The sequence below is a fragment of the Rousettus aegyptiacus genome, unplaced genomic scaffold (genome assembly GCF_014176215.1).
Source record: "Rousettus aegyptiacus isolate mRouAeg1 unplaced genomic scaffold, mRouAeg1.p scaffold_m13_p_7, whole genome shotgun sequence".
Classification (NCBI taxonomy): domain Eukaryota; kingdom Metazoa; phylum Chordata; class Mammalia; order Chiroptera; family Pteropodidae; genus Rousettus; species Rousettus aegyptiacus.
In genome coordinates, this window is record NW_023416310.1 from 78787287 (window position 1) to 78811963 (window position 24677).

Sequence of the window (24677 nt, forward strand, 5' to 3'; positions counted from 1 at the left end):
TAGTGCCTCTCCTTCGTCTGACAGAATCCAACCTTTTGATTCTCTCTGCCTTCTTTCTTGCCACAGTAAATTGATCTTTCAAAAAAACATCCAGGTGCAAACGAATTAATGGTCTTCTATTGTGAGCGAGTGACGGAGTCCCTCCCCCGTCCTCTACTCTGAGGTCCTTTCCCCTTCTAAGAAACCCACATATCAATTAAACTCACCTGCTAATTAAAAGCTTGTTTGGAAAAAATCCTTGCTAGTTAGAAGCGAAAGAAAGTGTAAAGGTGTCTAAAAATAGAGGCTTTAAATGTCAATTACTTCCTTCCTCTTCGGCTCCTGATTCCTTGGGTTGAATTGAACGCTGGTAAAAAGAGCTAGGAGAGGGGAAAAAAGAATGAAAAAAAAAAAAGATTAAGTATCTTCTTCACCTATATTCCCTTGGTTTAGTAACCTCAGCTCTTTGTCAGCAACAAGATGCTCGGCTTTTATTCATGAGACAGAAACACCATTTCTCACTACTTTTTGTACAGCCACACTGATTTCCTATTAAAGACAGTAGAAACCACAGTTCCTACACAATGACTGTCAACAGTCAAGCCAGAGTTTTCGCAAGCTGGACCATCAGAGGGAAAAAAGTGAATGTGAAAATGATGCCCTGTTGTTTGTTTTTGTTTGTTTTTGTTGTTGTTGTTGTTTTTGTGAGGCACCCTTTGGTTGACCTCGCAGATTGCAAGGACTTTGTCAGTTTACAATCCTTTATTTTTTAAATTTTTTATGCCTACAGCATCTGGTCTTCCTAGGTGGCCTCCCGTCCAAGTACCCTGTTCTCTTTCTTAAAGACCTCTGGCTGCTCTCAGATTTTCAACCACTACTCATTCCTGTCTGCTTTTCTTGAGTAATGCGTCCTGAGGGAAGATGCCAATATTAGGTTGCCTTCTCTTTCTTTTCTTCCTCAGTCTTAAAAACAATATCGCTCTAAAGTAACATGCTAAGTATCAAACTATGCAAAATAAAAGTATAAAAATAGAACTCGGGAGACAGAAATTCAAACATATTTTGAAACCTGTCCCTTTTCTAATGTACCAGATCATGAGATTAAATTATGATCTGCCTTAGAAAATGACAGGTAATTTATCCATTTATTTGTTCACTTGATAGATTTTTGTTAAAGGCCCACTATTTGGTAGTCACTAGGTTAGGAAATAGAGTAAGAATTGCAGTTAAGGTCTAGTCCCAGCCCTCACAGAATTTCTTGTCTAGGAAAAAACAACAACAACAAAAACAAACAAACAAACTGAGAGCGAACAGATATTAGACTAGTACATGATAAATCTGGTAACAGGAGAAACACAGACACCTATTCCGGATGTGAGAGGTCAGGCAAAGGCTTTTAGAAGTGGCAAATGTTAACCTAAGGCCCAAAGGTTGAAAATAAACTATGCAGTAAAGAAAATAAGAAGAGAGAAGAACATTGCAATGTTATTGAACAATCACCATGAAAGAGACCATGACACTTTTAGGGAACTGCCCACGGTTTCTTGGACCTGGGGCACAGACAGTAAAGGAAAAGCCTAGAGGCAGATCAAAATGCATTGGTGTTTTAAAGTGTATTCTGTAATAATCAGAAATTAGTGAGTTTTTTTTTTTTTTAATCGGCTGTAAAATGGAAATAGGAAAGGAAACGATTCTCCAGTTTTTGACTTTATGGCGTGCAAAAACAAAACGGAGCATCTTTAGATGACTACAAAAATAATACGTTGACAAAAAATTTGGAGTATAACTGACTTCATATAATTTAAGTCCAAAACAGATACATGCCACGGAGATTTAAATTCATGGGAATAAGGTAGACCACATGACACAGAAGGAGCATACTATAGTGACTAATATAGCAAAGCCCTGCAAAAACACGAAGCCTTCTTTGAAGAAAATATATATTTACCAACAGGACATAGTTTTGAAAAAAGAGAAGACACATTCACATAATGTGTATCAATAAGATTAAACCTAACATGATAATCTTCAATTCAGTTCAATTCATTTGTTAAGAATTACTGAGCAGCTAGTCCATGTCAAGTCAAGTATTTTAATAGGTTCTAGGGCAATCGCAATTGATAAACAATGCAGTCAAGTTCTGAAGCTTAAAAGGAGATAGATTAATAAAAAGAACCCTCAGTCAGTGCTCAGGGTTAAAATATGTTCCCTCTATTCTATTATCTAAAATATAAGGCAAAAACGTTTCTTAGTCATGGCAGTATTTCTGGTGCCTAAAATAGTGCCTGCCCAGGGAGTAGGTAAGTTACCTGTATATACTGAATCTCACTGAGTGGCGTCTGGAGATAAGGGTTAACTCGTGTTTCACTGTGGCACTGTGGCTTACAGCCCTCAATCTTTTTCCATATCTTGCTTTTGTGTGAGGCCAACAGAAATCGCATTCTCAGTTGTGAAATGAAAAGTTCTTAGATAAATCATGCAGCTCCCAGTTGCAAATCACCCTCCAATGGTTTCTTATTGAAATTAAAGTAAAATTACTTCTTACTAAGGCCTATAGTTCCCTCGATTATTTCTCCTACCTCATCTCAACATTCATCTGACATTTTCTGCACCTTACGGGCACACACTGGCTTTCTTTGTGTTCCTCAAATACCTCATTTCATTTTACCATATTTGCTCTTTTTTTTCTCTGCCTGGGATGCTCTTCCTCCAAAACTCTGCATGGCTCACTCTTATCGTAAAGGTCTCCTAGTGAACGCCACATCTTCAGGGAGGCCGTCTCTGACCCCCTTTTAAACTGACCTCTCATCGGTAATACTCCATCTGCCCCATTATCCTGCTTTATGTTCTTCATAGCAGTTTTTATTATTTGAAATTTTCTCATTGTGTGCATCTGCTTCCACCCTCGACAACTAGATGGTTAGTGCTATGTAGAAAAGAGAATTACATTGTTTATCATTAAAGGAGTGTTTCATACATAGTAAGTACCTAATAAATATTTGTTTATTGCATACATGAGTAAACTATCCAATGATAAGCAGTCCTTCATTAAGTTGACAGAAATTATAGACAATGCTATCTATAACAGGAAATTAAAGGCAGTAGCTCTAATATTACAGTTACCCAATTTTTGCAGTATAGACCTAAATTATAAGCTTAAAATTGAGATCCATTCTTAGAAAGTATTTTTAAAAAATCCATAAACTTTTGTCCTAACCCCTCTCCCCGCCCCCCCTCCCCCCCCACACACATGCACAAAGTCTTACTTTTAAGATGAATTTTATTCTGGAAAAAGTTTTAGTCTGACAAACGACCCAATGGGCATAAGGCTACAGAGGATGAAAATTTCCACTGTAATTTCCCTCAATAATTTAAAGTTCAAATAGCTTCTTTTTAATTGAGCATAAAATACCTCCACTAATACTGGCCATAAAGAAAAATAAAGCATGAAGTATGTCTTTGCAAGATAGATGAATGACTCTCTTATTTTTCATAAGGACTAAAGCACCAGGTTGCACAAGTGACCAGATCACTGTTGAGCAATTGTCACATGTAAGAGATCAAAACACAGATTTTTTTTTTTCCCCCTTAGCATCATGACCTGGGACAAACACTATTCTGAAGTGGATGAAAAGACAGACATCTAAACCACCTCTCCAAAGTTTACTGTCATATAAAATTGTATAATTTTATAGAATGAGCTATACATTCTGAGTGGCCATAGTCCTTTACAAGTGAGATTCATATGACCAGATTTTACATTAACTGATTGTTCATTTCATTTCCATAGAAAAGGTGCAACTTACAATAAAGAGGTGGCATGGGGCAGTTGTTAAAAACATGGATGTTGAAACCAGAAACTCCTAGATTCATAACTCACTCTCTTACTATCTATGAGTTCTTGGAGCAATTTAAGATATATCTGTGAATCACAGTTTCCTCATCTGTAAAATACAGATAGTAAATCTCACTTCTTTGGATACATGAACTTAAACGAGATAATGAAAATGTTTAACACAGTACATAGACAGGTAGTGATAGCTCAATCAATTTAAGCTATTATTTAGCCTCGTTATTTTTAGGATAAAATTTAAAAGTGGAGTGACATTTTAAAATGTAAAATTAACTCATTGATTGAAATATTTTCACTGACCTTTGAAATTAAGATACATGAAAACACAGGATTTTTGTTTTATTTTTCCTTTGTTAATATTTTCTTTTAATTCCTAAAGCAAACACTTGCCTGCACACATCCCAGGTTTTATATTTGCTCACATGTTTATAGTGACTTCCCAATGCTTTTTTTTTTTTTTTTTTTTTGGTGCAACAGACTCATTTTATTTTTCATTTTTGGGACAGAGTATATAATCTCAAAATTTCTCTAGTATCTGCAATAGTGTCCTCTCATATCTCAAGTCTCTTTTTTAAGTTTCCTAATATGTTTTGCATTTATTTATTTGCAATTTAAGTAATTTCTGTTGATGTCATCATTCTCTTTATTTAGCAAATCTGAGGTTTGCATAGGTTACATTACAGTGTGTTAACTTATCCTTGGTGGAGAATGACTACCCTACACCTTCCAAAAGTAATCGGCGAGGATGATGGAGTTACAAAATTCGCATGCAGTAATGTTTCCAACTTATCTTCTAAACTTTTCTTTCACCTGCTGTAGTTCTGAAATGCCCAAGTCAGGATCTGCGCAGCACACAACGATGGAATGCAAAACTGCTTCTGTCCCTCACTAGGTTAATCCCTATTGTCTTTGAAAAACAGAACTTGGCTTCCCCCTCGCCCCCCCCTCCTCCAAAGAGCAAGAATATTTCCGGTTTTGCAGAAATCTGTAATGTTTTCTCACCCTTGAAGTCTGTATATGGAAACAGGTTTTTTGAGGGGGTGGAGGTGGGGTGGGGGTGGCTCTTTATACATTACATTTGTTTTTCTTTTTTAATTCGCAATCAGCTGGAGTTCCAGGGATCTGAATTATATGCTAACTACTCTGGTTAATTAGAGTGTGATTTACTTTTTGTAATTCGGTCTGAGCCTGAATAGTGCACACTCCACTGGACCTGCATCCTACAGTCATTGGTTTGCCACAAGTCTCAGACCTTTTCATGATGAAGCACTCTGATGGGTAACCACCCGCCTTCGGGCCCCCCGTTCCTTATCTTTACAAATTAAAAAAGGAGCCGGGCAGGGGGGAATCCCGGTACACGGTGCACAGGTAATATGGTGAGGTTGCAAGAATAAAACACTTAACAGTTTTCCTGAGTATTGATGACTGAAAAACGTAGTGAAACTATTTCCAGCCCTTATCCACTATTTATGCATTTAGGAGTAGGAGAAGAAAAAATAAAGGAGAAGCACACTGAGTTGAAGATAGAGTGGCAGGGGATGAGCTGGAGAAGCAGATGTGGGCCACATCCTGTATGGCACATGTTTATGAGGGAGAGGGGACTGCCATGATCACATCGCAGTTTTAAAAGGTCCTAGGTATAGAGTGAATTAGGTGGGGGTGAATATCAGAGTGATACAAATAGTAAGCTTGCTAGTTGTATTCCAAGAAAGAAACGGTAGTGAGTTGGATATAGGATGGCAGTATTAAAGACTCATTCATTGAAATACTATTTACTGAGCAAGTACTATGTGGTAGGCCCTATTTTAGATATTGGGGAAAGAGTTTTAAACACAAATGACAAGATTCCTACTCTAATAAAGCTTACTTCTAATTGGAGGAAGCTGAATGGAAGAATGAATAAGTAAAAATAGACAAAAGCAGCCAGGTTACTGTGGGGTGATGTGATTCAGGGAGAGTTGGAGGGGACTTCTTACTGTGAAATTAAGAAAGAGTTCTCTAAAGAGAGGGCATCAAAACAAAGCACTGACCAATAAGAAAAGCAGCCACAAAGCATACTAAGGAGCAATGTGGTGGATATATTCAAGGAAAAGAAAGCTGGTGTGCCTGAAACGAAGAGGGGAGAATGAAAGTTGACAAAGTCAGAGAAATAGGATCTTATAAACTGGATAAGAGTTTGGATGTTAAAGACTTTTGTGAAAGGAAATGACATGACTGGAATTAGGTTTTTAACAGATCACTCCAGCTCCTGAGTGGTTAGTTCAGGAGTGCAGAGGTCAGGATACAACACAGTGAGATTGGTTTATAAATTTTTAATCTAGCACAAGTTACAGTGACGGATCCAGGGTCAGAGCACAGAGACAGAGAGCAGAGGCAGGAGTTGGGGCGATCTGGGGAGTGACACAGCCCTTTCTGATGACTTGAGTATGGAGCTTGGAAGAAGCAAAGAAATTAAAGAAAAAAAAATTACAGATCGTGGGCTCCACCATTAAGGTGGATGTGATGTCATTTATGAGATGGAGAAACTCAGGGAAGAGCAAGTTGGGAGTGGAAAATATGGCCAAGATGTTGACTTCAGCATGCCTACTACATCCGTGTAAATATGTGGAAGTCTGGGGCATGGGTCTAGAGTTGGAAGAAGTTCAAAAAAGGAAGATATAAATGCGGCACTCATTAGGATACAGGACATGTTTTAAGGCATGAAATTAGATGGGTGTATAGATAGAGAGGGCCAAAGTTGGAGCCATCTGTGGGCGAGCAGAGCAGCAGACATCTGGAAGAATGAGAAGGAAAAGCCGTGAGGATGGAGGAAAACCAGAGTGTCATTAGATTCAAGAGGAGGAATTGGTCCAGGAATCAGAGAGGGGACCATCTGAGAAATGCTGTTCAGAGGTCAAGTAAAGTAAGAGGGAGCAAAGCAGGTAAGTTCGAGGATTTATGTCAGAGGAATACTCAGTCCTGGGACGTGTCGATGGGCCGGATGCAGTACGTAGGTAAAGGACTTCCCACAACCCTTCCCCCATGTCACGCCGCCCTCCCTCCTACATCTCTGCCTCTTTAGATCCATAATCTCACAAAAACAATCAAAGAAAAATAACCATTTCCAGCTTGCTATCCCTTCCATGCCGCTCATTTTTCTCTTACACTGCCCCCTTTTCACACTGATGCCAGACCTAACTGCCTAAAGCTGGAGTCTCCCTTCGAAAACCTTCGGCAGCCTGCCTGCCTTTGTCTCGGATTAAATTAAAATTACAGCTTCAATGCGCATCTCTAATGCATCTGACCCATTAAATGAATGGTCTCCGACTGCCCTTGCAGAATTATTCTTTCTTCTACTGTTTCTTTAGTATATTGCTTGTACCTATACATAGGGCTTTTTAAATTCTGCGTTTAGGTGTTTTTATTTCTGTTTTCCCTATTACACTAAAAATACCTTGAGAGGAATTACCAAAAAAAAAAAAAAAAAGTCAGGCTGAAGCAATAACAGCAACAACAAACAAAACAGTAGCAGGAGTACCAGATCGAATATAACTATTAATATTTGAATGGTTACTATGTGCCAGCTAGAATACTTAGCAATTTAAATAGATCTTAGCTATTTGGGGTAAGTACTGATATTATTCTAACTTTACAGATGAGGAACCTGAGGCAAAAAAATAAGCCACACATCTAAGATTAAAGGACTATCGTGTATAGAGCATGTATGTATAGAGTAGGTTTTGAAGTTTATCTTCTCCCCAAGTTTACGGGGTCCCCCCTTCATAATGCATAGAAAAATCACTGGACTGAGAACAAAAGGGCCTCATTTCAGAAAAGCAAGAGTCGTTTGACATCATGACCATACATTTTTGGTTAAGGGCTTCTTTGGCTTCCAAATCAATCGAAAGTGACACTTTTAGTTTGTATTCTAGAGTGAGTATACAGGGTGGCAGGGTTATTCAATGTGCCGTGACCCACATACACCTTTAACTGAAGTCTTTTTATGATAGTTCATTTAATTACCAGGACCCAACCTACCTGTCTGCCCAGGGCATGGTGATTGAGACTTTAGCTGACAGCAGAAAATGGGGAACAAAAGAGAAGCATCCACCAGACCACTGGGCAACAGGAGACAGAACTTAGGGAGCACGTGCCTTAAGGACCCCTTTGCACAGCACAATATGAAAAGCTGCTAGGTTTGGCCAATTTCCTATGCTCAATGAAAGGAGATTTCATTTCTAATTGTGGGTGAGCTATTTTTGTCATATTCCCCTACAGGGTCACTGCTTCCAATCCTTCACTTATTAATTTGGGAAACATTTTGGAAAATAGTTGAGATTAAGACTGATGGGTGCTATTTTAAACTATACTCGAAAGAGAGAAACTAAAATAAGCAAGTCAGTGCATCCTTTGGTAAGTTGACAGGCAGTGAATTTTAGCAAAAGGAATTAAGCTCCGGGCCAAAATTAAGTCTAATAAAGCATAGCTTTATAATCATGTCTACGGCTGTGAAACCTAGTTCTGATAGCACAAGGCCATTTCATTTCTAGAGAAATTTTGTACGAATGCCTCTGAATTAGGAAACCATTCAGTGAAGAGCTGTAATAGCTTATCTGTTTTTATTCAAAAAACAAACAAAACAAAAAACAACAACAACAAAAAAACAAAAAACACACACAAAAAAAACATTTAGACTTGTCTCTTCCTTTCCTCAGTCTGGATCTTCATCACCTCATACTCTTTGATCTCCTTCCTAGATCTCCCCCATTATGCAAGCTGTGACCAATTATCCTATGTAAAACATCACTCCGTACCATGTCACTCACTATTCTTTGCTCCTTAAGGATCTAGAATGCCCCCCTGCTGGCCCCTAGTAAATTGCACCTGTTTCAACTTGACATTGAACTGGCCCCACCTCAATCTGAAAATAAATCCTCTCAGTCCTGCTGATTTCAAATTGTTCTTAATCCCATAGACACACATACTTGGCTTTTCCACTTACTTGTTTCTCAAACTTTTTGTTTAACAATGTTTAGCGCAAAAATCACTTCCTTAATGAATCTCTTACAGGTAACTCCTTACCCATTTTATTTAGCTATCTATTAATTCGACATCTGTTTTCATTGCAACACAGAATACATGTTTCTAACAACCTTAACTAATCGCCTTCAATTGCACGCGATTTTTTCCATGTACATGTATTCTCAATAAAATAATAAATTCCTTGAGGGAACACATATTTTTGTTATTGTTACACGATTCCCTACATCCTAAAACAGTGTTAGGCAAAAAGAACATAATAAATATGTGTTGAAGGAAGTGAAAAGTTTCTTCGTGGAAGAACGGGACGTGGAACAGATTAGGAAATTATGAGCAGGTTCTGGTCTTGACTGTAACACTTACCAACTGTGTGATACTGAGCAAATCGTTGAACTGCTTTAAGACCCAGTTTACAAATTTATAAGTTAAGAATAATAACAGTATCTTCCACATCTATAGAAAAGCATGATTAAAAAATGAAAGAAACAATGCATGTAAAAATGCTTCTTTTCCAAAAGAACACATTTCTATATTTTCATTTATTTTCACATAAAGCATGAACATGATCTTCCTCCATCCTGGAGATATTATTGAAATTAATTTTTACTTGATTAATATAATCAACAAATGATGTAAAACAATATGAAAACTGAATTACAATATGACCAAAACCAAGACTTATAAAGAAGGGTTTCTAGTAGCTTAATTCATAACAACTCAAAATTGAAACTAAGCCAAACATGCATCAACAGGTTGATCAACAGGGAAATGGTAGCATGTTCATCTAATGAAGAACTACTCAGGAATAAAGAAGGAATGTGTGAAAAAGAATGGATCTTAAAAGTACAACGCCAAGCAAAAGAAGTCAGATTCAAAAGAATGCATCATATACTTCCACTTAAATAACAAAGGCAAATTTAATCTATCCCAACAGAAAAGCGCTTCAATGGTTGCGTGGTGTCAAGGGTGGGGGTGTGGTCGACTGCAATGGGGCCACAAGGACATTTTTGGAGTGACAGAAATGTTCTGTGTCTTGTCATGGTGACACCATGAGTGTACATATGTGTCAAAAGGCATGGTTATATACCTCAAGTGGGCATCTTTTATTGCATGTAAATTCTACCTTGATTGTATTAATGGCACTTGAAATTGATGCGTGACTATTTTAGTTTCTGATATGAGTATTATAAATGGTCTTATTTGACAAATAGGAGAAGAATGAGTTACTTTCTCTTTCGAGGAGCACTGAGGATTTTAGCCAGTAGGTCGCTACTTTGGCAGTGAAGAAAGCAAAGTGAGATGGAATTTGTTCATGGGCCTCTGAGATCTAATACATCCGCCAAAATTAGATGCATTGCTTTCTTCTTATTGATGCATTAAAATCCCCTTTTTCGGGACTAAGAAAATATGATTTTATTGAAAACAGGTGTTTTTATTTTAAGTCAAATGCAACAGCCCACAAAATGACCAACCTCCGCACTGTAGAATTTACATTTTTAGACTCTAAAAAAATCAGCAAAAGCTGATAACTGTACAGCTTCTGTACTCTCCAATTACCTCGTTTCAGAGCCAGAACACACAAACACTTTTTTGCATTTAATTAAGTATTGCAATTCCAGATTATCTTTGATTAATGAAGAGCAATACAGCGTATAGGTAGAATTATGTGATTATTTCACAATTGATCTTTAATTATTCCATCTGATAATAATTTCACTAATTTTTCATAATAGTCTCATCTAGCTTCTTATAAATGAGCTATAACAATTAATAATTTTTATTAATTTTCCTTGAAAATGATTTGAAGTTTTAGATGGATCTCTTAACCTTCAAAAACTGTTTTTAAAATTTTAATTAAAGGATAAGCTGCACTATCACATGGAAAAAAAACTGCATGATTTCTTCAGATACAGCAAGTCAAGTAAACACTCAAATGTTTCCTGCTCCTTTTGTTGAGTTTGGAAGTTAGTACGTGGGTGATTGGTACTAAATCGTGTGCTTTTTGCCGTCTCCCTCTGCATTTTTAATAGGCTGGATTTCAGTGTCAGACAGATACTGGTTTTATGCCAATTTGACTTCTTCTGTGTGACTGGCCAATACGCTTAACCTCACCAAAGTAGAGCAGCAGTGCTACTAAGATGGAAATTAGAGTTCTCCCTGGGAAGTAAGTGGTGTCTGAAGACATGGGTTTGGATGAGGCCACCTGGGGCAAGTGTGTAGAGTGAGAGAAGGACAAGGTCAGACTTTAGCCACTCGATGTCCAGTCAAGCAGAGCAGGGGACTGCCAGGGACACTGAGAAGGAGTGGACTGTGAGGCTGGAGGAAAACCAGAGGATGTCATGAGAGGCAAAAGAAGGAAGAGGTTACGATGTACTAAATACCCTTAACTTTCATTATTCCATTTAACCACTATAACAGCCCTCTGAAATGCAAATATTGCTATCCATATTTTTAGAAATGAGGAAAAGCATACCAAGGACATCTAGCTAATGAGGGCGGAGCCGAGACTTCGACCTAAAGCTCTCTTATTTAGATCTCATTCTCATAAACATCATATTTGTGCCCAATTCATTGTATGTGTTCATTAGATGGTGAATTTCTATTACTTATTCACTGGTTATAAACACATTAGGTCCTGCCTGGCTGCTATCTCTTGCTACATAAATTGAGGCTGTGTGTGCGCAGCCCTGACAGGACTGAGGCAGGGAACAATAAGGTGATTTAGACGCCATGTGACTACAGAATCTAATCTTCTAGCAAATGGGATTTTTGGAGACTCCTTGAATCGCTGGAGATCATGAAGGGACATACGGACTAATGACTATGGACGAACATACACCTCTTTGCTGACAAATTCATTCTAATTATATTTAGAGGGTGCTGGAAAATACGTTGCCATTGATTAATGTTTAGAAATTCATGTATTGCTTCAAAATACATTTAACGTAAAATATTTAAAGTAAAAAAAATTATTCTACCATTTATTAAAAATGCCCAGTGTGCCAGATACTATGTTGAATATCCAAAGCACATTCTTCAATATTGTGAGATTAGCATTATTATCAGCATTCTTCGCACGGGAAAACAGAGATTTACAAAGTTTTAGTAACTTGCTGAAAGTCATATAACTTGCAAATGGCAAAACCAGGACTGAAACTTTGAAACTTACTCCAGATTTAGTTCATTATGAATGCCCAGAATGAACTATTTACCTGAGGAGCACTATAATGGCTTATGGGGCATTTAAAGTTATTGTAGATAATTTTTTCCAAGTAGTTAATAAAACACCTCGGGGAACCAAATTTTAAAATGTCCGTCGTTGTGGAGTAGAATTCTTTCCAAAATTGTCGCATGCCTTTCCGCCTCCTTTAGTACGGAACACTAGATAAGACTTTACATTTTCCTGACGGCATAAGGCATTCATTAAAGTCGTCGGTCATGGTACTTTTTCACAGGTATAAGACCCAGTGAGTGGCAGAGTTAACTGAATAAAACCCTTAGACTAAGAATTTTTTTTCCCTGACAAAAAATCCTTTAGTGTTAGCTGGTTTTATTTAAGACATCTGCATCTTTCTTTAAAAAAAAAAAAAAAAAATGGAGAAAAGAGTATTCACATGCTAGATACCTGGAAAGAAGTAACACAGCCAAGTTTCTAAAAAAATACATTGGGAAATCAAAGCTCAAAATGTCAGCCTCCCAAAGCGGTCCCCTCCTCCTCTAGAACATGATCTTGTCCCATGGTGTTCTCCTTTTCCTTTGTCTTGTCAACAAAAATCAGAGCATGGTGTAGGATTTCTGGTCTAGTGACACTGGAAGCAAAATCTTTACCTCATAAGTCTACACCTAAAGGTCTTTCTCACTCACTAACAGTGAATCCACTGGTGAAGATGGAGTGTCAAAAATCCAGCACTAGTCAAGAGTTTTAAAGAGGGGATACTTCAAATCCTACATAGCATTTACAACCAGAAGTTGAAAACATAGAGCTGGAATGTATGTTAACATTTTGTTAAAAGGACTCTTGAATACTGAAAGCAATTTGGGTATAAAAACATAATCACTTGACCTTTAAAGTTACAATGGGCTTCAACATTCTTTCGTGATAGTAGATGTTCTGATTAAGATTCCAGTCCTGTGGTTAGACTGAACGTATAGCAATATCAATACCTATAAAGAAGGGTTTTTAAAAAGTGCAGGACACCATCTCTGCTCCCTCTACTTTGTGTGACAGATTAGCTTTGCTCTCTTCAGATAAGTCTGACATTCTGAAAAGGATCATGTATTAAATATACCAAAAGATCTATGAATTGGCCAGAAAAGTGTACTCTCACTTTGTTAAATATTTGACACATTAAAAAGGTCAGGGGCAATGGTAACTCCCAATCACTCATAGTTTTTATAGAAATCTAGATTTTTATGGAAGATTAACTGAGGTTCAATTTGACTAGTTTAACACAAAATAGATGGGTTTAATCGGCCCTTTAAACCTGTTCAAGTGTTAGTAGTGTTCAGAAGTCTTTGCTCTGAAATACCCATTAAAGAGTTTGGTAGCTCTATAAGTTATGAGTTCACTTCTACCAGTAGTAACTAGCGTTCTGCCATGTCTCGCACCAAGGCTTATGGGTTTACAATATGCACCAAAGCGGTTATTTATATGTGTTCGATCCTCCTTTCCTCTCCCCACCTCTTTTTCCCCTACTAATTTTTGTTCCTCTTTATTTCCTCCTCCTTTATCCCCCTCATCTATTGAGAGTCAATTACAGACCTGGTACCCTGCATTGTTTGTTTGTTCAAAGATAAAATTAAAAGTAATTTCTTTACAATGATACTTTATGTTTTTTTCTTGAAGTTGAGCCACACACTTGAGGATGTACTTTATTTCATTAATTTATTAACTTGGGGATATATTCTAAACTACAGATTTTGTATGTTTTAAGATATAACTTGTATTTTCTACTATAATAACATAGCCTAGTTCTCCGTTGCAGTAGAATGAATGACTTCATTTCACTCCCAGTTAAGCATTCCCATATCTGTCCTGATCAGCATAAAGCGGGATTAAGTAAAAATGATGATTCATACTCTCAGAGGCTAAGGCAGAAAGCGGGACCTGACTGGTTCTTGCACTAAATGCCCCAATGTAAAGCTGTCCAATGATGGATGTATCTTTAATGCGGCACTCTGGTGCCCTGAGGTGGTGTGGTGATGTAAGCAGCTGTCCTCTCTTCTCCATCCTTGCAGTTAGCATTTTTCTCTAATCTTCAGACCGGCTTCATAGTTGCTTCTATTATCTGCAGCCTCTATTTTTCCTTTTTCTTTCACCTTCTCCATTCTTGGTTTTTCCTTGCTTTCTCCCATGACTCCCAACTTTTCAGCTGAGTAACCTGATTTACATAGCAGCTGATGGGTGCTTCTGTATTTTCCTTTTAGTCATGTTAAGTGATCGCATTTTACTTCTAGCAACTGGATATTTGCCCGCCTGGGAAGCAGTGGCACACAGAGTGAAGACCTCAGGCAATGGAACCAGGTTAAATTCTGACTTCACCATTTTTAGCTGGATGACCTAGGATGAGTTGCTTAATGTCTCTAAGACTTGGTTTCTTCAACTGAAAAATGGGAATAGCAATAATAGCATCGAGTTCATAGGGTTGCTGTGATGATTATATGAAGTAATATACAGTAAAGCATTTAGAACAGTGATGGTGTTGTGGTAAATCCTTGATCAACCTTAACCCTTTTAAATATGTGTTACTGTATGCTACTCAAGACTTGTTTCCTCTTTTTTTTTTTTCCTGTGCAAGGGATCATTTTAAACAGAAAGCCATTCATAGATTTTGATTTCCTAACAGTGTCTGACATCAGATCTTTAGATACTATGAGTATCTGTTATAAGTTTCACAAAGATTTTTAATGATATATGTTATTTTTAACATGTTGATGCCCTTGAAGAACAATGAGTGCACTTGTGTCTGCATGAGCACACACATACACACACACTTATACACGTGCACACACACACATTACCTATGGGCTGTTCTAGGTCAGCAGATGTAACCTGGTTACTAAAGGTTAGGATGGACACTTGCATCCTTATAGATAAGCTGGTTGATGTAACAAGAAAAACATCCATTTAGATTAATGTTTAGAAGCATGGTGAATTTAAATGTATTTTTTCCTATGCTATAACATTTTTATTTGCCATTTATTAATATTAAGGAATTTGATCACAACTTACGCTTAGTGCAGATGAATGCTAATAAAAACAAGCAATTCTGTATAAGTGCTAAAGATGAACTTAGGGCCAAGGCATATCAGGGAAAGAAAGCAGTGTGGGGTAATTCTGTTAAGAGTCGCTTAAAGCCTGCACTGTACGACTGCCATGTAAGAAGGAGAAGGCTGCTGCCAAACACTTTGCTGAAATGAAAATTATTTAAACCACGAAAAGCACGACAGCTCCATATGAATATCTTAAAGTCCCAAGGTCATTTACAAAGGAGAATCAGGTGATAAAACATTGGAAAACCAAAGATTATAGCCATATCTTCACTCTAATTACCCTGTAAGAAAATATACATTTTGCCAGTTTTAAAAAGCAGAGATTTTCTTCTTTATCTGGACTAATGAAAATTTCCAGGAAACAGAAGGTTAAGAATGTTTTGTTGGTTAGTATGACCTTTTCCAGCCTGATAACCCCTCTGTTGCTTCGCCAAACTACTACAAATTTGGAATCTTCGCAAGACTAAGTCTAGCCTTGTCCAGTTTCAAGAAGTTCTAATGGGCACCTCTTTTAAGAGTCACTAGCCAATTCACATCCATTTTACAGGTGACATAAATAAAGGCCTAGAAAATGAAGAGCAAGGAAAATAACCATTCTTTGATCATCTGCATAATACATGGAGAGCCAAAATAAAGTAATGATTAAGAGCAAAACAACAAATCTCACTCTCAATAATTACTCCTTTTGCGTCCTTGGAAAAGCAAACATTTTCTCTGCCTCAGTTTCCCTATCTGAGCAGGGCATTATGATATTGCATAGCATCTACAATTATGACTTAGCTGAGTAAGACATATAAAGCGCAAACAGCAAAGCCTAGCAAAGAGAGAGTACTCGGAAAATATCTGAGTTCATTAGGTGACGATCCTTTGCTGAGATTTTAAGTGTTATATTGCTTAATTTTCACATCAACCTTGAGTAAGTCCATTCTTCCCCATTTTACTGATGGAAAAACAGATTCAGAAATGTTAACCTGCCAGAGTCTACCAACTAGTGAGCAATTGTGTAGCCATTCCAACCTACTCCTGTATCGCTCTAAAAAGCCAATTCCATGACATACGAGTTATCCCTTTATTCTCACGAAAATACAGTCAATTTAATTTTTTTTGGCAAATTAAGAAATGAAAATAAACCAAAGTCTTTAAAAAGTTATAGTGTAACTTTTCTTCCATATAAACTAGAATGGTCCATTCGCATTCTATTTTTAAAGGAATAATACTGAAATAAATGTAGTCCATTTTTGGACTACATTATCTTGGGCACATATAAACATCCCTGGCATGAAATATGGGTGTTGTGGAGAAATAAAAACAAACAACAAACAAACAAACAAAACTCTATCACATGTATAAGGGAAGTGTTGTCGTCTGCCTTTAGGTGAAATTCCCTGATTATTTTGAACTTTCTTTGGTTGCTGGTTTCTGTATGTACCAAGAAAACTTCTAGACCACCTGCCACCCATCCAAACTGGAACGGACCACGATGGATGGTGAAGCTTCAGAGATGGCTGCTTGGCATCAGTGCCTCTTGAATGGGCTTCTACCAAGTTACCTCTTTCTTATCTATCGAAAACTCCAAAAAATAGGTCTACAGGTGAAACAGTGAGAGAATGTTACCTAAAGAAAGTAAAGGCTAGTAGTGTATGAATTTCTTAAATCCCAACTGGAGTCCAAAGGGATATTTCATCCTGAAGAAAGAAGCCACCCATGCAAACCATCTGTAGAATAACCACACAACAGACCCAGTGGTGATTTCACAGTTGCCAATAAAACAAGCTTAGAAGCCTTCCAAGAAGACAAATGCTTCTGAAAAATATCTTCCACCATTCAGCATATGGGTCTGTGATTGCTGCGCAAACAAAAAGATAAAGCAAGGTAGGCCAGAGAACTGAAACATGTTTTCCCTTCTTCCTTCTGTTACAATAAGAACATGCTTTACTTTTTTATTTCATTTTCCTTTTTAGAGATTCCAGAAAGATGTTCAGTCTTTCTGACCAATATTGGGGTTTAATGTCATTCTCTCCAGCACTCAGGGGAACTTGATTTATTCAAGATGCTGCAGGTCTTGATTGTCCTACCATTACGATTTGTGGCAGCTTGATATCCTTTCCTGTTGAGGGAGATGGGAGAGGGCTAGAAGAGGAGCAAGCATATAATTTTTGCATTTAAGTCTCTTTTCGTTCTCTCTACTCTATAACGCAATACCAAGGCAACTTTTTCTCTCCTCTTTGCATGGGGCCGTGGAATTGTGAAACCAGAAGGTCTAGTCTGCAGGGCAGAGCAGCTTCATGCGTTAGCCTGCCATGCATACCCTGTGGGTGGTGGGGTAGAGGAAATCACAAGCTTGGAAGGGCATTTAATTCAAACTCCTTGGCCAGAGGTACTGAGAAGAAGGGATGTCTCACTGGAGGATGTAGGAATATCATCATATTCTTATCCTTCTTCCAGATCCCACTCTTTGGTTTTTCCCTCTCTTTCTGAAGGAAAAAAAAAAAAAAAAAAAGTACATATACAATATTTGAGCCCAAAAGGCAAGATGCGGAAAAGAAAATTCACTTCTCCCTAATCTCTAATGCAACAAAAGACAACGTGTCCAGAAGTGCAAAATCTCTGTTTGAATGACCTCATCTAGGCTTGCCAAATGCTACCTAATGAATCACAATTAATTGGGCTCCTAATAAATTTCAATGAAAAAAAATCAGGTATCATGTGGTGAATACTTTAGAATCCACATGAAATACTCAAAAGGGAACCAAAGACTCAACATTTTTAAAAGGGTACATTTAATTTAGGTGTAACATTAAAGATTTGCTTAAAATTTTGAACAAAATAAACTGATGTTAATAGTAAAATGTATCTGTCACCAAAAAACGCAGAAATGACAAAGATCTGGCAGTAATATTTCAGGTGAGTTAAGTAATAAAAAAATAAGCAATGTATCCACAACCAATGTATTCCATCATATGGAGTCTTTCCTATAGGATCAGGATCGAGAATGGTGTAGATTCTGTCTACTCAAGTGACTACATCAATGAGAAGATAGGTGCTCAAAGTGAGCAGGGCATTTTAGAGAGAAAGGGATGCAGAATAAGTCGATCTTACCTTCCGTCCTTTACAGGTAATCACGACCTAGTTCCCAAGATTGGATGGATAAATATGAGATCATTAGAGAATGAAACAAGATCATACACAGTTAGGTGTAAAATTATATTACATACTACAAAAATGCGTTTGGCATTAAAACTGAAGGAAAAATCTATAGAGTCTACAGCTCTTGGGAAAGACCCTGCAGAGGTGAAACCTGAGAATCTAGAAGTTCTGACAGGATATTCTGAAGAAAACTTAGGGCAAAGATTTTTAGATAAGTGGAAGCTCATGAGCAAAGACATATCCGTGGGAATGAGCAAGCTGTGAGTAGGATGTGGTAAAATAGGCAGAAGAAAAGTATGTGGCACATACAAGGAAAATTTTGAAAGATACGATTAGCTCAGGTGATTAGAGAGTTGGAATAAACTTGTATAACTCGGACTTTATCCAGTAGATTCTCTGAAGCCATTTAATAATATTAATATTAGTTTACTATTAATAACTTTCTTATTTATTGAGTGATTCTGATGTAGTTGCTGTCTAAGCACTTTACATGCATTATTTATATAATTTTTATAGCAACCCTATATGCCAGGAATCATTATTATTTCCATATAAGGACGAAGTATTAAAAAGTGAAAGTACTTCAGAGAATTCCCCAGGTCCATGCAGTGGAATTTCAATCAAAGCTGTTTTACCTCAAAAATTAAGAGAGCAGAGAGATGAAATCTACTATTTTCTACATCAGCAGTAATTATTGCGTGCATATAGATGATGATGTTCTTAAGGTTACATATGAGACGTGTTATCTGATTTCTCAGAGCAGAGGCATGTCAAAATTCTTGAGTCCCTATAGATCAAGACCATACTCATTGTTTTACTTATGATAACTCATCGAATTTGACATACTCCTGAAACTAGATCTCTCCCTTCCTCCCTCTCTCTCTCCTTCTCTCTCTCTCCTCCTCTCTCTCTCCTTCTCTCTCTCTCCTGTCTCTCTCTCTCTCTGTCTCTCTCTCTCTCTCTCTTCCTCTCTCTCTCTCTCACTCTCTCTCTCACACACACACACACACACACACACTCACACACTAATGTTCAGAGAAGCTATACAACCTGTACCTCGGGTCATGCACTGTTCATGGCAGAGCTCGGATTCAGGTCCAAATCAATCTCTTTCCTAAACAAAAGGTTGGCAAACTATAGTCTGTAAGCAAAATCTGGCCTACAGCCTGTTTCTGCATGGCACATGGGCTGAAAATGCTTTTACCTTTTTAGATGGTTTAAAAAATCAAAGGAATATTGGATGAGACATGTAAATGATATGAAATTCTAATCACTGTGTCCACAAATAACATTTTACTGTAATGCCACACACATTGGCTTAGATATTATTGTCTTTGGCTGTCTGCAGACTACAATGGCAGGGTCACGTAGTCATGACAGAGACTAACCTGCAAAGCCTAAAGTATTTACTATCAGATTCTTTACAGATAAGCTTTTCACCCCTGCCCTGAATCATGATCTTTCTACCCTATCACTGTGTCTCATTATGTCGTTCTATCCTTAAAATATACTAGTCTGACAGAGTGAAGAAAGAAGGCCAGTGAAGGTATGAGAACACCACAAAAAACTAAGGGACATTCTTCTCACACTTTTCATTCCAGATTTGTAATAACTGGAATATTGAAGGGCATTTTCTCCTAGATGGCAGACATGAAATGTCAATGCAGAGTGACAGAAAAAAATATATATATATGCTTTAGGATTATTTTATAATGATTTGTCTGGGGGAATGAAAAGGAGTAAAGTGGGTCAGAGACAAGAAGACAACCTGTAGGATTGTTTTAATGATTCAGGCATCAGGTGTCAAAGTCTCAAGCAGCTGTGATATTTGTGGAATGATAGTTAAATTCATAATCTGAGTCATGAGACCAACTGCTTCTCTAGAAGGATATTTGGGGGGGAAATAAAAATAAGGGGCCTGGTATTATATTTTAAGTGCTCACACTCACTGAGAACTATACATTTGCCTACCTGGACTTCACACAACTGGCCACTTACAAAGATAGTTTAACCCAGAGATGGCAGCTCTTTCAGCTATTCACATTGATCCAGACATTAAGAGAGCCATTCTCTGAAATCCTTCAACTTCATGTGCTGCACCTCTCATGACAAACTTGACTCAGAATTGTGTACTACAAAACTCTTCATTCAAGTATTTTATGTATTTGGATACAACCTCTGCCAAGATTTCGATTATCAGCAGTAGGGAGACAGTGTATAGGACTATAAGTTCAGTCTCCACCGCATGCCATGTTCTCAAAAATTAAGCTAGAGAGTGGACAGAGTTGTATCTCCTTGCTGCATGGGGAGCAAAACGCAAGATGTGACACCCAAGGCACAAATTACCAACTACAATTATTAGAGTGTCAGTCTGACTATACCCCGAAACTTTTTACAGAGAGCAACACACAGCAATGAGTTTAGAAGAGCAACAATGAGTTTAAACAAAAATGCTGCGGCCGGGTATTTAGGGATCTAATTTTGATTCTGAAAAAGCTTCTTCTTCTTTTCTTTTTCTTTTTAGCTAATGCATCACATCGTCAAGGTTGTGTCAGCCATTGCCAAAACGACAATCAGTTTACTAAGGTAAAAATAACTGTGTTTTCCTCTAAACTGTGTGTGGTTTGCTCAACTTCATTTGAAAAATAAACTTCCTAAAGCAGACAGATAGAATATTTGGGCATTACCAGTTGCCCACATTTGAGTATCACTGTCTAAAAAAGCACACTGAAGGCTTCTAAGAAGGTACTACGCACCGCTTTTCATTAGGGTCAGTCTGTCAGGTAATTCTCCCAAGAGTATGGAGACTACAGACTCTCTTGTTTTATGTGCCGAGGGAACTGCCCCATGCCAAATACAACTTCCAGGTTTTAAGTGAAGTTTTTCTAGTGTCAGCTCAGGCCCCAGCTTCTTTGTGGGTTTGAGAGCCCAAACATTCCCGCATCGGGTCATCGCTTTTCTTTTCAAGATTCCTATTGAGCAGAGTCAAAAGAGCAGCCTCCATAGAGGTTGACAGGAAGAAGTGAAGGGGATTTTAGAAGAAAGAGACCATAGGATCTGGTATTTATTTGAAAAGGGCCAGAGATAAAATGTCATTCGTCGTCCAACAAATACGCTGTGACGGGCCTGCCCCACCTGTCCTACTCGCCCCCACGGTCAGATCAAACGACGTTGGGAACCTATTTATACACAGATTTATATACAGCTTGAATAAGTTAAATTTTCTATATGGACGTAGAATGACTTTTCAGATGTTGAGAGGTGCTATGATTAATAAACATAATTTCATTTAAAAAGAATGACAGCCTCATGGGATGTGAGCCAGAGGCACCACCTAAGCGATGTCTGGGTGCCTGACTCACAGAGACTGTGAGATAATACATGTCTATTGTTTTAAGTTAAGTTTTGGGGTAATTTGCCAAATAGCAAAAGATAAGAAACATGATGATAATTCATTAAACTGTAGGTATATTTTTTTAAATTTTTAAAAAATGAAAAAGGAAAGATTCATAATAAGTATTGCCTTTATGCATTTTTAAAATGAACAGTAAAAAGAGGAGTACAACCACAAGCCTTTGTAGGTTTGTGGTAAATTCTGATATTTAAAAAAGTTACTCACACTCAAAAACCTTGGGGATCATGTGCCTGAAAATTTAGAAAAGAACATATCCAAAAAATCAGAGGGGAAAAAAATACATATTATTCCATGGTTAGTGACAAGGAACAAATGAAATCTGTCTTTTAAACTAGTTAAGCTTCTATAGCGGATTATTAACCAGATGGTTTTAGAAAAGAGATGATCACTGTGAACCAGCATAAATTTACTACAAACAAACAAATCTAATTTCCTCTGACAAAAGAATTACTAGACAGACCGGCCAACAAAGTATTATAGAGATTCTATATCTAGGTTTTAATAAAACAGATGACAAAGGCTCCCATAACATTGTTGTTGCCAACAGGAAAATGTGGGCTAGATAATAATATGGTGAATCATTTGGAACACCTGGCAAATGGCAGAAACCTACGGCCAACTGGCTGATACCGAAGAGTTCATATTATGGCTTATGTAACAGAGAAGTCTAGACCTGGCTTTTACTCCAGAACAGCTGGAGGATGGTTTGGTCTCTTTCTCTTTATCTCCTGGCTCCACATGCATCTGTCAGTTGAATGACAGTCTCCATATGGGACTTCTAACAATTCCAACTTTGAGTCTTCCCACTTTCAATTCTAGTAAGACAGTCTCTCTTCCCAACGATGCTGGAAAAAGTCAAGAATCGATTCTAACTAGAATGATTCAGATTATCTTCCCAATTCTGTAATGAGCAGAGTCAATATTCTCAATGGCCATGTTTGCTCACAAGACACTCTGGGATAGACTGAGCCTTCAAAATTATGTAAAGTGCAAATGGCAGGAGAATGGCTCCTCAAAGAAAAATATATTGCCAGAGGAGGGAGAAATGGATATCAGACAGCCCAGACAACAAATGTCTATTACTTATGGTTCGGTATTGAAAGACTTTATATATGTAGGTTTTCTATATGTAGATCAATTTAGAGATGGGCTTCAGCTGTGGTCTCACTCTTTACTAAAGTCATTGAATAATGTGTATCATATTTTCAGTTGATGCGAAAGTTTGCTTAATATGTTGGATGCCTTAATTATGATTCAGAAATGACCTTGACATGTTAGATCCAAGGGCCAAAACCAAGATGATGGAATTTTAGATGCAGAAGGGTAAGATTTTGTGTTGATGTTCAAAAATCAATTATACAAGCAGAAGGTAGGAGAAAGGTGATACGACAGAAGTTCATTTTAAAAAGATCCAGAGGTTTGAGTTGACCGCAAATTCAAAATGCTAAACCAATCTTTTGGCTGCAGTATTGTGTAGTATTCAGATCGAGGTCAGTGATAGCTCCTCTATTTTTATGCAGGTCAGATCAGATCCAGAATTTATGTAGCATTTTGGATATTCTATTGTGATTTTGGGTTATTTCCTTTTTCATGCTTAACACAGTTTCCCACTATGTATTTGTGTTGTTTTTTTGTATATGCTCAGTTGCCGTGTCTTAAATATAAATGTCTTGAGAATGGAGTCCAGTGATGTGTGTGTGTGTGTGTGTGTGTGTGTGTGTGTTTTATCATTGGATTACCACATGATAGCATCAATAAATATGTTTTATAGGAAAAAAAAACTCAAAAGTTCCCTGAAGATGAGGACAGTGAAAGATAATTTTGAAACTCTTTCATGAAAAGACGAGATGAAGGAACAGACATGCTGAACTTGAAGGAGAGTATCACCTGTCTTCAAATTTTTAAAATGCCTGTGAATGAGCAAGCAGTGTTCACAGACTAGTAACGCTCTTTTTCTTTTACCATTCAAGTTGAACTTATGTGAACATCTCATAAGAATGCTGTACAAGGAGTTTCAATTGGGTGATAGGAGAGATGACTAAAATAAGGTTCCTTGCCATTTTAATAGGATAAAATTTTATAATTTTATAATATAAATTTATAAACTCCTGAGGACTTGACTCAGTGCCTTGTCCAGTCATGTCAAATTAGTACCATCCTTGGGACACAGAGTTGTACTGAGCAATGTAAAAGTCGGAAACTCATATTTGACTGTGTCAAAGGTTTGAATGGATGACAGGTTTGAAATGATATGAGACAGAATCTCATTCTCTAAAATATGTAAGAATGAGACAATCACAGCTTGGGCCCATATGGGAAAGAAGTATCAGGCTGCTATACACCACATACAAGTCAAATTCCTGCTTCATTGTTCTTCCTCTCTCCCTTCCTTCCAAGAACAGACTTTCAAAACACCTTTTGAAATACGTGAGCCATTGTTTGGCATTTGGAGAACTTTTTCATCTATCTATATATTTTTAGAACTGCGTATGGCTTGAAGTAATCATTTATATAACTAGTTTTATATTTGCATATGGACTATAAAGTATATACAAATGTACATGTAAATGTAAAATTTAAATTATTTATATTGTGAACAGAAGTAGGCTTTGGTATACTCTACATATTCTAAAGAAGACAATTCCGGTCTTTTATTCAAATTCCTCTCCCAATGTAAAGGCTACATCTTCATTAAAAATCTAGCTTACATCCCTCATACTCAAGTCGAGGCCCACCATGTTTACAGTTCTTATCCAATTTTACTACCGTGTCTTCCAATTTTGTTTGACTGGGGAAGTCTAGCTTCCTGGATAGCATTATGTGCCCATCACTGTAACTGGTACTGGGGCTTTCCATTTGACCATAAACATAAGTGGCGGACAGGACGTTGTCCTTCTGTATTAAGTCCATGATTAACTCAGCACAGTTCTGGGCACATAATGGTTGTTTAATTCTTTTTGGGAGAAAAGATCCTCTTTTCCTGCAATTTTC

General features: G+C 37.4%; 1 protein-coding gene across 1 annotated transcript in view; it reads right to left on the minus strand.

Annotated features, from left to right (window-relative positions):
* Window positions 1–24677, minus strand: part of TENM2 (teneurin transmembrane protein 2) — a 2693686-nt gene that overhangs the window by 1172439 nt on the left and 1496570 nt on the right. Inside the window, exon 10 of the mRNA XM_036224946.1 lies at window positions 207–359. The gene's annotated coding sequence lies outside the window, so the exon portion shown is untranslated. The remainder of the gene's footprint in view (window positions 1–206; window positions 360–24677) is intronic.